Below are 12,694 nucleotides of genomic sequence, written 5' to 3' on the forward strand. Positions count from 1 at the left end.
TGATATCATAACAAAGGGATGGGGAATTTACATAAATCTGAGATAACATCATAAATGTATACTTTTTTTTTTTTGCCCTATGTGAATTCAAATGCATTGATCCAGATGTCCCCATCCTAGGTTTTAGGTTCCATGCCTTCCCAATTAAAGGTCTCTGACTTTGGCATAGCAGACTTGCTGAGGTTAAGAATTTAACCTTCACTGGAGCATTTGTATCCTTATACTTAAGTCCTGGTCTGATTATCAGCTTTTTCTGCCCTCTGGCTTTTTGTGCTGCCAAGTAGGCCTTCTGGCTTTCATAAGTCACCTTAAATTGGAGATAAAACATCCTTAGACCTTCATTGTCTTTCTCCATTGCACTGATGTCACCCAATAGGAGTCACTCAATTCCATAGTCCTTTAAATGGCCATTTCCCCAGCACCTCTCAAGCTCTTTAGATGTTGTATCTGCCAGTGAATTTTCTTTTACTGCTATCCCACCATGTTTCACCAACAATTAAAAGTTTAAAAATTGTACCACTGAAGCCTGCCATGGAATATCTGTACTTCACCTACCAGAAGTGTTGGTATTTTTCTTGCCAGGCTGACACTCAGTTGGTCCATCTTCAAAATCCCATTTTGGATTCGGCTTCCTAGGTCAACTCTTAATACCAACTCTCTGAGGTCTAATTCCCCAAGACATAGAATGTGAGGCAGAGAATTTCTTGCTAGCATTCTGCTGATAAGAATTCTCAGGAATACCACCTGTAAAGGAGTGAGGGAAACAGGATTGGAGAAGGGGAGATGAACTGTGGTGAGGTTGTGTTACAACAGAAGCCTTGGCCAATCCTTTATGGAGCTTTGGTGTTTGATGGCCCCTCTGAGTTGTTCTCATTTGAGGCAAGAGATCTGACCCTCTATAGCTCACACCATCCTGTTATTAGATGCAGGCTGCCCTGGGGTTGGGACATACCCTTGTGGGTGGCACCTCTCTTTGGCTGAAGGCAATAAAGGGTTTCAGCTATAAGCTGTCAGCAGTCTACATCTTGGCTTCTGGGAGAATGAGCACCTCAGTCCTGAATGAGAAGTCTTTGAGGTGAACCACAGCACCCTCTATACTCAGCTATATGGTCAGTAACATTCTAGATGTGAAGTTTCTATCTGGGTCTCAGAGTGACCATGTGTAGCTGACCAATGTTAGATAGGTTTCTCTGTAAGAGAGAAATCTTTGCTTTGTCAAGCTCTTTAGATTTTGGCATTCATTTATGGTCTTAGTATATTCTGGCCTTTTCTAGGCAATATATCATATATGGTAGCTATTATTATTAACATTTTTATTATTATTTCTAACCAATATATTCTATATAATAGTTGTTATGATTTTCAAATGGCACACAGAGAAGTTAAGTGACTTGATTAGCATTACAAAATAACTGATAAAACCAAGATTCAAGCTCAGGTCTGCATGACTGGGGAGCTCTGCCTTCTTTTTTGCAATATCACATACTCTAATGTATTGGAGTACTTCATTAAAATGTACTCTACTCTGTGAAAATTGAAGATGTCCTTGAGATGGGTTATGCACTTTATCTTATCAGCCAATAATACCTACAAATGCGTTTATCCATACTTTTCTGAAAACAATTGAGAACAGATATTGATAGAGTAGAAGGAAGAAGACATGCCAAGGCCTAATAATCAAGGGACATGGAAAATAATCACGTTGTGGAGCATAAAATGACAACAAGAGGAGAGGAGAGGAGCAGCCAGAGCCTGACATAGCAGAGGAGAGTCATCTACTCTTTCTTTGGTCCTCGACTTGTGATCAAGTGGAGAGGTATTTTTGTGATCTCAGGGTAGGCAAGGAATTCTTAAACAAAACCCCTAATCACAAACCCTAATATTGATGGATTTGATGACGTAAAAATCAAAGGTTTCTGTTCAACACAGGGCATATAGACAATGTTAACAGTGGAAATAGAAATCTATATGTTCATTATCAATAAGAGGTTATTATCTGGAATTAAAGAAGATCATTGTAAATCAGCAATAAAAAATAAGAAAAATGGGAAATAGAGATAAATAGGAAAAAGAACAAAACTGGTTGTTTAATAAACAAATATATAACCAAAATACTCAATCTCAGTAATCAGAAAAACACAAATTAAAGCAACATTGAGATATCACTTTATATGCAACAGATGGACAAAAATTAGAAAGTCAAATCATATCAACTGTTGGCAAAGATGTGGGGATGCAGGCATCCTTCATGCACTGCAGGGTGAAGTATAATCAGAACAGCTGTTCTGGAGGGAATATGGCTTGTGTAATACAATTAAGCATGTGCACGTCTCATAACCTAGAAATCCAGCTCCTGAGAATAGACCTCTGACAAGCTGGCTCAGACCTATAGCAGGCACTTAGGAAGATATTCATTGCAATGGTGTTTGTGGAATACTAAGAACAGGGTCAATCCTGTGATGTGTTTGTTGTCAGGGGAATCAATAAGTAAAACCAAGGCAAACACAACTGAAAACATTAATGTTCTTACCTCTCTCTGTGTGTCTCTCTACACATGAGTGTGTGCACTCACAGACACACAGCCATGGAAGGTGAAATGGAAGAATATACATTGAATTCTTTAGAGTAGAAGTGAAGGAAGATGTGGGTGATTAACTAAACTTTATGCATTTGAGGTCTTTAAAAAGAGAAAAAAAAGAAGCTAATAAAAGATTAGCTATAAAATTGGTTTATATCAGTGGTTTTTGTTATTAATCCATGAACTAATAATTCTTATTATTTAGCGTTACATAGAGAATTTCTTCTGATTCCCACTTTTATCAGTCAGGATTCTCTAGAGGGACAGAACTAATAGGATATTATGTATATATGAAAGGGAGTTTATTAAGGAGAATTGACTCACACGATCACAAGGTAAAGTCCCACGATAGGCGGTCTACAAGTTGAGAGAAAGGAAGCCAGTGGTGGATCAGCCGGAGTCTCAAAGCCTCAAAAGTAGGGAAGCCAACAGTGCAGCCTTCAGTCTGTGGCCAAAGGCCTAAGAGCTCCTGGCAAACCACTAGTGTAAGTCCAAGAGTCCAAAAGCTGAAGAACTTGGAGTCTGATGTTCGAGGGCGGGAAGCATTCAGCACAGGAGAAAGATGGGAGCCAGAAGACTCAGCAAGTCTGCTCTTCCCTCTTCTCCTGCCTGTTTTATTCTAGATGTGCTGGCAGCTAATTAGATGGTACCCACCCAGATTGAGGGTGGGTCTGCATCTCCCAGTCCACTGACTCAAATGTTAATCTCCTTTGGCAACACCCTCACAGACACACTCAGAAATAATACTTTGCATCCTTCAAACCAATTAAGTTGACACTCAATATTAACCATCACACCACTCATAATTCCATCCAGCCTTTGGGGACTCTCTTTGACCAAGACTTTAATTAGCACTTTCTTAAGTGTTTTGCTCATGTGGTGACCCTCATGGCAGACCTCTGAGGAAGAGACTTCATTTTATAGTTGAAGGGAAGAGGCTCAGAGATGTTGAGCTACGGCAGAATGTCAGTGGATTTGGAACTAAAGTGGATCCAACTCCAACAATTGCCTTCTTTCCTCATCACCCGGATTACCTCAAGTCTCTGCGGAATGTTGCACAAAAGCAGTTGTAATTCTTACAGATTTAGAGTGCTTAAGCTGCTGATAGAAAAAAAACTGAAATTTTTATTTATTTATTTATTTTTATTTTAGATACATTTCAACCTTCCACTGAGACCAGAGTCTTTTCGGGCTCAAATATCCAATGAACCACACCTGACAAAGTTCAAACTTGATGTGAGGAAAATGACTTTCTCTTTGAAAAGTGCTACAGTTGGCCTTTCAGCTCTTCAGCTGATTTCCCTTCTTAGGAGCTCTCTGTTAAGAATTAACTTGCTGGCATAGAGAAATATGATCTTTATAATCTCCTCAGCGTCTAGTGCTGTTGTCTGTGTGTCCTTTTTGTGTCCTTTGTACTTTCCTCAAAACACAGATAGAATCAACCTTGGCTAGTGATTATCCGATACTGTTACAGGGACAACAGCGATCTGTCTAGTGCTTTACAGTTTGCAAAACGTTCCACTCACATTATGTCACTGCATCCTTGAAACAGTCCCAGAGGTTTCATTCTCTCCATTATGCAGAAGAAGAAATGAGAATTCTAAGACATCACTTGTTTCACCTGAGGAGTGCAGCATGAAAATTGAATCTCATTCTAAATCCCATGCTCTTTTCTTTAACCATGTCTCCTCTCATAAAAGCCTCAAAATAGTCTTTATCATTTCCAAAGCCCATTCCCATACTTTCACCCATATCAATGCTTGCACAGTTGACCCTTACACAACACAGGTTTGAACTGCTTGGATCCAATTATATGCAGATGTTTTTTCAACCAAATGCAGTGTTTGCAGGATGCAAACCCTGCGTATATGGAGGGCTGAACTTTTGTATATGCAGGTTGACCGTGGAACTCAAGTATGCACAGATTTTGTTGTGGGAGTTGAGGGTATGTGTCCTGGAACCAATTCCCTGCATATGTTGAGGATGACTGCACAGATTGGATGACATGCCCAGCATTAGACCATTAACTGGGGTGGGAGGGCGGGATCTGAAGCTGGGGGCTGTGTCTTCATGTCCCCACCACTACAGAAAATTATACTCCTCCAGTTTCATGCATGGTGTTTCTAATGTGAATCAGAGATTGTGCCAATAAAATAATCCTTCAAGGTGATGAAGAGCACTACCGTTTCTGTGAGACTCTGAGGGTGAAGCAGACTTTTCAAAAGAGAAAATAACCTGTTGTAAGTTACTCAGTAGAACCAGAGCTGCCAGGTTCAGCCTCTTTCTCAGTGACCCTTAAGCTGAAGAAGAAGAGTCCACCAGGGAATAAGTCATGAGCTCTAAGATAGAGGAGCCTTAATGAAGGTTCTCACAGAGCCTGATAAGACAATTGAGAGGTGAAAGATGGTCCAAGGGATCTGAATGAGTCAGGAGAGGATTAGTCAACGGTGCTTCCTATCAGCTGCCCTTAGTTCTCCACCTCCCTCTGGGCCTGCCTGCCTGCCTTCCCTTCCACATTTTTATTGTCCATTAGCACTTCCAAGGAGGGTGCTGGAGGAAATGAATACTAGAGCTGCTGATTCACTGCTTGGATGAGTGTAGATTTGGGGGTGTCTAGGAGTTCTTCCTCAGGCCTCTCAAAGTCAATACCCCCATATCCCCAGAATAGCTCTCCAGACCCTGGGGAAGAGTATGTTGCAAATCAGCCTCTGAGGATCTTCCCAGAAAAGATCCAGCCTTTAAAGTGAGTGACCAAGAGTTGGTCTTTCTTGGAATCAGAGGTAAGATGGAAAGTTATGTAGAAGAAGAATTAGTCACCAATGATGCCCTAATGATAGGCTGGGTGGCCTGAGAGGCAAAACACAGAGAAACTGTGCTTTTAACCTGTTCATGCTGTTCCTAACCCTGGTCTCTTATTTTATTTATAAATGCATATAGGTCACAGGGCGACTTGGTAGATGGAGTTTTGATAATTAGGGCCTCTGCTGTCAACCCTGGTGGCTAAACAACACTGAGCTCATATTCTGCTCACACTCTCATGGCATTATCTCTGTAAGTTACAAGACAACTCTGCCATATCACTACAGTATAAACCAATTAGCAGATCAGTCTCACAGATGGAACCACTGCAGTGTCCCTGGAATCTGTCCTCTCCTCCCTGTTTCAACAGCTGCCACACTAATTCAGATCCTTCTAACCAGGCTACACACACCAGCTCTTACATATCCCCCTGCCCCCTGCCTCTTTCCCTTGCATCCACCCAGCCCAAGGTGTTCAGATTGTCTTTCCAAGGCATGGCTTTCTATGTGCCACTTATGGGCGATGACTCTTTCAGGAATCCAAATAGCTGCATCCCTGCCTCCTCTGGGCTTTCAGAATATTTTTTTTTTTACTGTGTTACATAAAGACTTTCATCTTGAATCCTTTTCAAGCTGTTTTATAAAAATAAGTGAGCATGTGCATCTCTCCCCTTAGATAATGAGCTGCCCCTTGAGCAAGTCCAGCCTTCTGAATCTTGTGTGCTCCACAACCCTAGCTGGGTGCATGGCCCATAGGAGGGACCCAACATATGGCTGCTGAATCCAAATATTTTGTGTGAATGCAAGTTTTGTATATATCTAAACACATGTCCTGTAGCTTCTCCTAGAGTAGGGTGTGGCAAACTACAGCCAACCAGCAACCAACTATAACCAAAAACAACTGCCTGTCTTTGTAAATAAAGTTTTATTGTAACACAGCCATGTTCATTCATTTGCATATTGCCCATGGCTTCTTTTGTACTACACCAGTGGTCCCCAACCTTTTTGGCACTGGGGACGGGTTTTGTGGAAGACAATTTTTCCATGGACTGGGGTGGGGTAAGGGGGTGGGAGGATGGCTCAGGGATGAAACTGTCCCACCTCAGATCATCAGGCATTAGATGCTCATAAGGAGTGGGCAACCTAGATCCCTCACATGTGCAGTTCACAACAGGGTTTACGCTCCTATGAGAATCTAATGCAGCCACTGATCTGACAGGAGCCAGAACTCAGGCAGTAATGCTCACTCACTTGCCACTCACCTCCTGCTGTGCTGCCTGGTTCCTAACAGGCCATGGGCCAATAGCAGTCCATGGCCCAGGGGTTGAGGACCTCTGTACTACACAATAGAATTGAGTAGTCGCAAAAGAGATTGGCGTGCAAAATTGAAAATTTTTACTATCTGGAACTTTACAGAATCTAAAGTATAAGTACTCTGAGGGCAGGGATTGTGCTTTGTGTATTTTTCTAGTCTACTTAGGAAGCACAGTCCACACTTATTGAATAAATTAACTGGTGAATTAATATTTGGTGAAGAACTATAATTCAAAAATTTGTCTTGTTTTAGATAAACTATGCTGGTTAACTACCTGATAAGGGATCTATTCTTTTCATTCATTCATTCAATGATTATTTATTGAGCACCTACTATGTGTCAAATACTATCCTTGGTGTTGAGACAAATGGTGAGCAAAACTGACATGGTCCCTACTCTTATGGAGTTTAAGTCTTTGGTGGGGACATACATCATTCAAATGTCAAGTGTATAGTATTCATTGTAGTAGGGGAAGAGAGGTATATGGGCTGCTGAGAGCCTATTCCTTTGGGATTAGCTCCAGTAGGGAGGTCAGAGAAGGTTTCTCTGAGAAACTGGCTTTGGAGGGATGTGTATGGGTTAGTTTGGCCAAGAGTTAAGGGAAGAGTGTTCCATGATAAAGGAGTGGCATGTGGAAGGCCCTGTGGCAGAAGGGAGCCTGGTGAATATGAGGAATGGCAGAGTAGGGTGGTGAAAGCCCAGAGAAAGGGCACGTGATATGGCTGGAGGAGAAGACAGTGGTCTGGTTGAGAGCCTTCAAGGAATTCTCTCTTCACCTTTGGAACAAAGGAGGACCACTGAAGGGTGAACAGGGAAGTGCTGCTAGTGGAAGGGGAGTGGGAAGAGGTGGATTTTAAGACAATTGTATTTTACAAAGATTATGCTTTCTTTGGATGCAGATTTTTTGGTGACAGCTGCTTTCAATGATTGATTGCATATTTCTTAATAAATCAAACTCAGGAAAATAACAGTTATGTTCGTCTTAATATTGTGATAGTAATACCTTGCATTTGTTTAGCTTTAAAAAAAGAACCTCCATTTTCACATTTAATGCTATCTTTTATTAAGTATTGCACATATGGTACCACAAGCTAGAACATTTTAGCACAATCTACGGTGTCACCCTCCTGGTGAACTGCACACAAGATCACATTAATGAAAGCCTTTGGGCATTGGTTTTAGTTCCGGGGCTGATGTTTCTGAATCTTTTCAGACCGAAATCTCACAGCCCAGGCTAGCTGCTTAAAGAAAAAATGGGCTTAAAGACCTTGGCACTAAACCCTTCAGAGCTTGGAAGAGTCCCAGTAATGGCAACTTGCTGCTGCATTTTGTTCTCAGAGTTAGAAAACTAGTGATTTTTCCTAGCTCTAGTAATTTCCTCTGTGCTAATTGTTCTGTATCTAGGCACTCTTTTCCCTCCTTGGCTTTTCTTTTTTCTTTATTGCCTTTTACCTTTACTTAGTCATTAAAATTTCTTTCTGCTGTCTTGCCATTCTTTTTCCTAAAAATTTCCCTTTACTTCTCAGCTGCAGGAGATGCCTGCCTTGCTTTTCTGGGAAGGGCTGGGAGATGGCTCATGAGACATAAGGTTGGAGCACAGCTGCTAGAAGCACAGGATAAGCCAGGACAGAAAATCAGGACAGAGCCCCCAGTCTGTCTTTGTTTGTTTGTTTTCCCTTTAATTGAACCAGGGTGGCTAGATACTTGGGCATGTCATATAAAATCATGAGAAACTACATTGGTAAACTGGGTCTCCTGAGAGTCAGCGGTAGGAGATCTGAGAGTGCTGCTGGAATCAGGAAACCACTTGGCCAATGTGTGCCTTTTTGAAGCAGCTGGATAATTATGAGGAATGTCATGGTTTTCTCTTTGGTGTCATCCTATTTCACATCATTTATTTTTTATTTGATTAAGACATTTGAATGAAACTGTAGCCATTATTCAGAAATACAGGGGTGTCATTCTTTCTGAATCCAATTGTCTTTGCAATATTCACTTCAACTCAGACCTGAGCTGAGTCTAACTTAGAATCTGTTTTAGCATTTTAATTGCAATTAAATATGAAAGTTGAAAATGCTGTAAAATAACTGCAATAAAGATGCTGTAAAAACATCTTTTCTGTTTGAAAGATTCCCTTTGGGATTAAACTATCTCTCTGGAGGGTTTTTTTTCCTGGTTTTTTTTTTTTCATTATTTATAAGTGTATTTGATGCTGAAATTTGATCACCAGATCTATACTTCTATTCACTTTTCTTCTTAGGCATATTTTTGTCTCATTATATTTTTTCTTTGAAATTTATTTACTCATTTATCATTCTTTGGTTCACTAGGTTCTTTTTCACTCTAGCCATGATTTCATTAATCTTTTGGTCCAGAATGAAATAGTTGGCTGTAGAGGGAAAAAGGAGAGAAAAACAGATTCAATTTGGGAGCTACCCTGATGATCAAAGAAGAGATGAGATCTGTGAACCATGAAAGATAAGAACTCAAAGAGGTCTGATATTCATGACTTTGCTCTATGCTAAGTGTCCAGAATGTCGTAGTTAGTAAAATTACAGTAGACATCATCCTGTTCTGATCAAAACAAAACAAAAAATAGACGGAAGGAAATGCTATTCTGTAAACTGGATTACAAGATTTTGACCAGGTCTAAAACTATTTAAGAGACTCAGATTTTTCTATCTTTCTCTAAGCAGAGCTCATCTTGAATTGATTACATTTCCAATGTTTCTCAGCGTTAGTGAAATAAAAACAAATTTGCAATTTATTTTCATTTAAGATCCCATCTAATAAAAGGCAATTTTTGGTTACATAAAAATATAACTCTACCTATTTGGTTTTGGAATGCCCTGTGGACAGAATACATTGTTCCATTCTTTATTTCAGGAGTAGTAATGCCAATTAGCTATGTACTATTAAGTAAACCACGGATGAAATGCTGCAACCCTACCCCAGCCAGTGGGATAGAAAGTGAGACAAAGAGCTTTTCCCACCTTCAAGTTGGTTGGGATCAGCTGTTTGAATGATCTCACAGAGGAGTTAGAGTAACCGACTGATTCACAAGGTAAAAAAAAAAATAGTAGCGAATCCTTGGAGGATGCCATATGCTCTGTGCGTTGTGGCAAGCTGCTGACAGCATACAATTACAGACCTGAGATGCGGCACCACCCCAAAATCCAGTGGACAGGAATCTCTCCAGGCTTTTTAATCACTAATGGGGGCACACTCCTTCATTTCTGATATTTATCAGAAAGTGAATTAGTTAAAATGCAAATTCTTTCTGCCTGAAGAAGTCTGCATGTGGACTGAATTAATAAAACACGATTTAAAAAACACTGTGTTGAAGTTATAGTTAGAATCCTTCTTTCCTCTCTGCCATCATGGCCTGGAGATTCTAACCTCATTCTAAAGTCTGGGCCCTTTAAACCTAACCTATTTGACTGCAGCCCAAGTCTCAAATGAAGTTGTTGTTCTAGAAACTTCTTTATAAATATTCATCTCAAAAGGCAAGAGTGACAGTGTTGTAACAGGACATTTTTGCATACAAAGCAAGTGTATGAGGCCTGTATTATTAAAGGCATTTTCACTTCCTTTTCTGTGTGCAGGAAATCCTCATGCCTGTAATTACTAGCTAGTAACATTGCTCCTGCAACGTGGAGCAGTTGGCCTATTGTACATGCAGTGATGGATGTGTACCATGTGCCGGCAGAAGAAGCATCTCCTTTAACAGCCATGGTTTGCTGCATATTTATTATGTATTATTATAGTCTTCATTGTAAGCTAGCCCAGAGTGAAGACTGCAGTGTGATTTCCATTGTAATTTCTTATTTTCATTCACTCTCAGCTTTGGGAAATGAGGTGAATTCGTTCATGAGGGCATTAAAGAACCCTTTTGTTGTACCGTGGCTATTCACCTGTCTTTATCTGACCCATGGAGCATAACTAGAAAGGCGCTAATATATATTTCTGAAAAATTGGGAGACAAATTCATGAGTCAATGATATTTTGTCATGGCTTTTGCATTTTATTCACTCTCTCTCTCTTTTTTTTCCTGCTGATAGTTCTCTCTATTAGCATGGAAATTTGTAGCACAACACAGCATCTCATTGAGTGCTCACTCAGGATCTGGTCTGCCTGCTAGTGATTGGACAAAACAACAGGCTAAAGAAAAGAGAACTTAGAAAGGCCAGGCTGAAGTGGGTGGGGGCTTTTCTGGCCATTCGTAACAGAACTCTTCTTATTTGATCATTGCTTCAGTTACTCTCTTTATCTCTTTAGGATTTTTGTCCATTGCTATTAATTCCGTGTTTCAGAAAATTTGACTTTGTTATAAGGCTGTTGAACCTGAGAAGAAGAATGCACAGCAAACAGTGAGGTGCTGGATGGATGGATAGAAAGTGGTAACATAACCAGGAAAACATTTAATAACACCAGATGGCTGGGCACAGTGGCTCATGCCTGTAATCTCAGCACTTTGGGAGGCTGAGGCGAGTGGATCACCTAAAGTCAGGAGTTCAAGACCAGCCTGGCCAACATGGTGAAACCCTGACTCTACTAAAAATACAAAAATTAGCTGGGCTTGGTGGCACACACCTGTAGTCCCAGCTACTCAAGAGACTGAAGCAGGAGAATTGCTTGATCCCGGGAGGCAGAGGTTGCAGTGAGCTGAGATTGTGCCATTGCACTCCAGCCTGGCAACAGAGTGAGACTGCATCTCAAAACAAACAAACAAGCAAACAAACAAACACACTGAGATAAGGGCAGACAAAACATAATGGGATGACACAGGACATGATTAAAATATGAACAGAATAGCAACATTATTAGTTTGAGTTCTAGCCAATTGGAATGTGGCTTTTTGAGCTCTCAGATGAGGCTTTGGTCCTGTATATCTGACCATGGTGCAGTGTTGCTGGGCTTCTGGAATTCAGGCTTTGGTGGACAGTAGTGGTTCTCAAAGTGTGATGTGTAGACCACTGACAGCAACATACCCTGAGAACCAGTGAGAACTATGAATTATTAGACCCCACTTCAAGTTTCCTGAATCAGAAACTCTGGGGATGGAACCTGCAATATGTGTTTTAACAAGTCTTCCAAGCAAATTTGATACAGAATGATTGCTTCCAAAAAGCTTGAGAACCACTGGCCTAGGGCCTAGACACCAACATTTCAATCTTAAGATGTTAAGAGCTACTTAGAATTTAGTGCCCTTGACTCGAATTCTTGTTTATGATTTAAATGTTTTGTTACCAGCAATTGGTCAAACCAAAGGTGGAGAACCTCAAATACCAGTGTTCTTTTGGTTGTACTATCAGGCAAATGGGTGACTGACTTCTAGATCAACAGCCAGATGGCTATTACCTAATATGATTGTGATTTTGATGGCTGTATTATCACTAGAAGAAGATGACAATTTTTTTCCCCTAGTTTTCTAAGGGAATTATCTGTTGGTTACTCTAGTATTGTTAACTAGACAACCAGTAGACTCTTCCTTAGGATGCCAGTTTCCTTTTATCTCGCTTTGTTCACCCAGGCTGGAGTGCAGTGGCACCATCATGGTTCACTGCAGCCTCAACCTCCTGGGATCAAGTGATCCTCCTGCCTCAGCCTCCTGAGTAGGTGGGACTACAGGCACACACCACCATACCTGGCTAATTTTTTAAAAAAGTTTGTAGAGACAAGGTCTCACTATATTGCCCAGGCTGTTCTCAAACTCCTGGCCTCAAGTGATGGCCTCCCAAAATGCTGGGATTACAGGCAGGAGCCACCATGCCTGGCCATTTTCATTTTCTGTGTGTGTATGCAAGTGGAATACCAATAAACACTGACTTTCTGATTTTTTTTTACCCAGTATATGTATGTAGAGAGCAAGTGTGTAATGTCTCGAAGAATGTATGATGTTATTGGTTATTTTGTACAATTACCACAGAGCACAAAATTTAGGTAAAGCTGCTTCCTCCTTTAGTTATTTTGCATTTATTAAAATTTGGTAGTCTAGTGTAC

Source organism: Pan paniscus, chromosome 10 (genome assembly GCF_029289425.2).
Source record: "Pan paniscus chromosome 10, NHGRI_mPanPan1-v2.0_pri, whole genome shotgun sequence".
In the NCBI taxonomy this organism is placed as follows: Eukaryota; Metazoa; Chordata; class Mammalia; order Primates; family Hominidae; genus Pan; species Pan paniscus.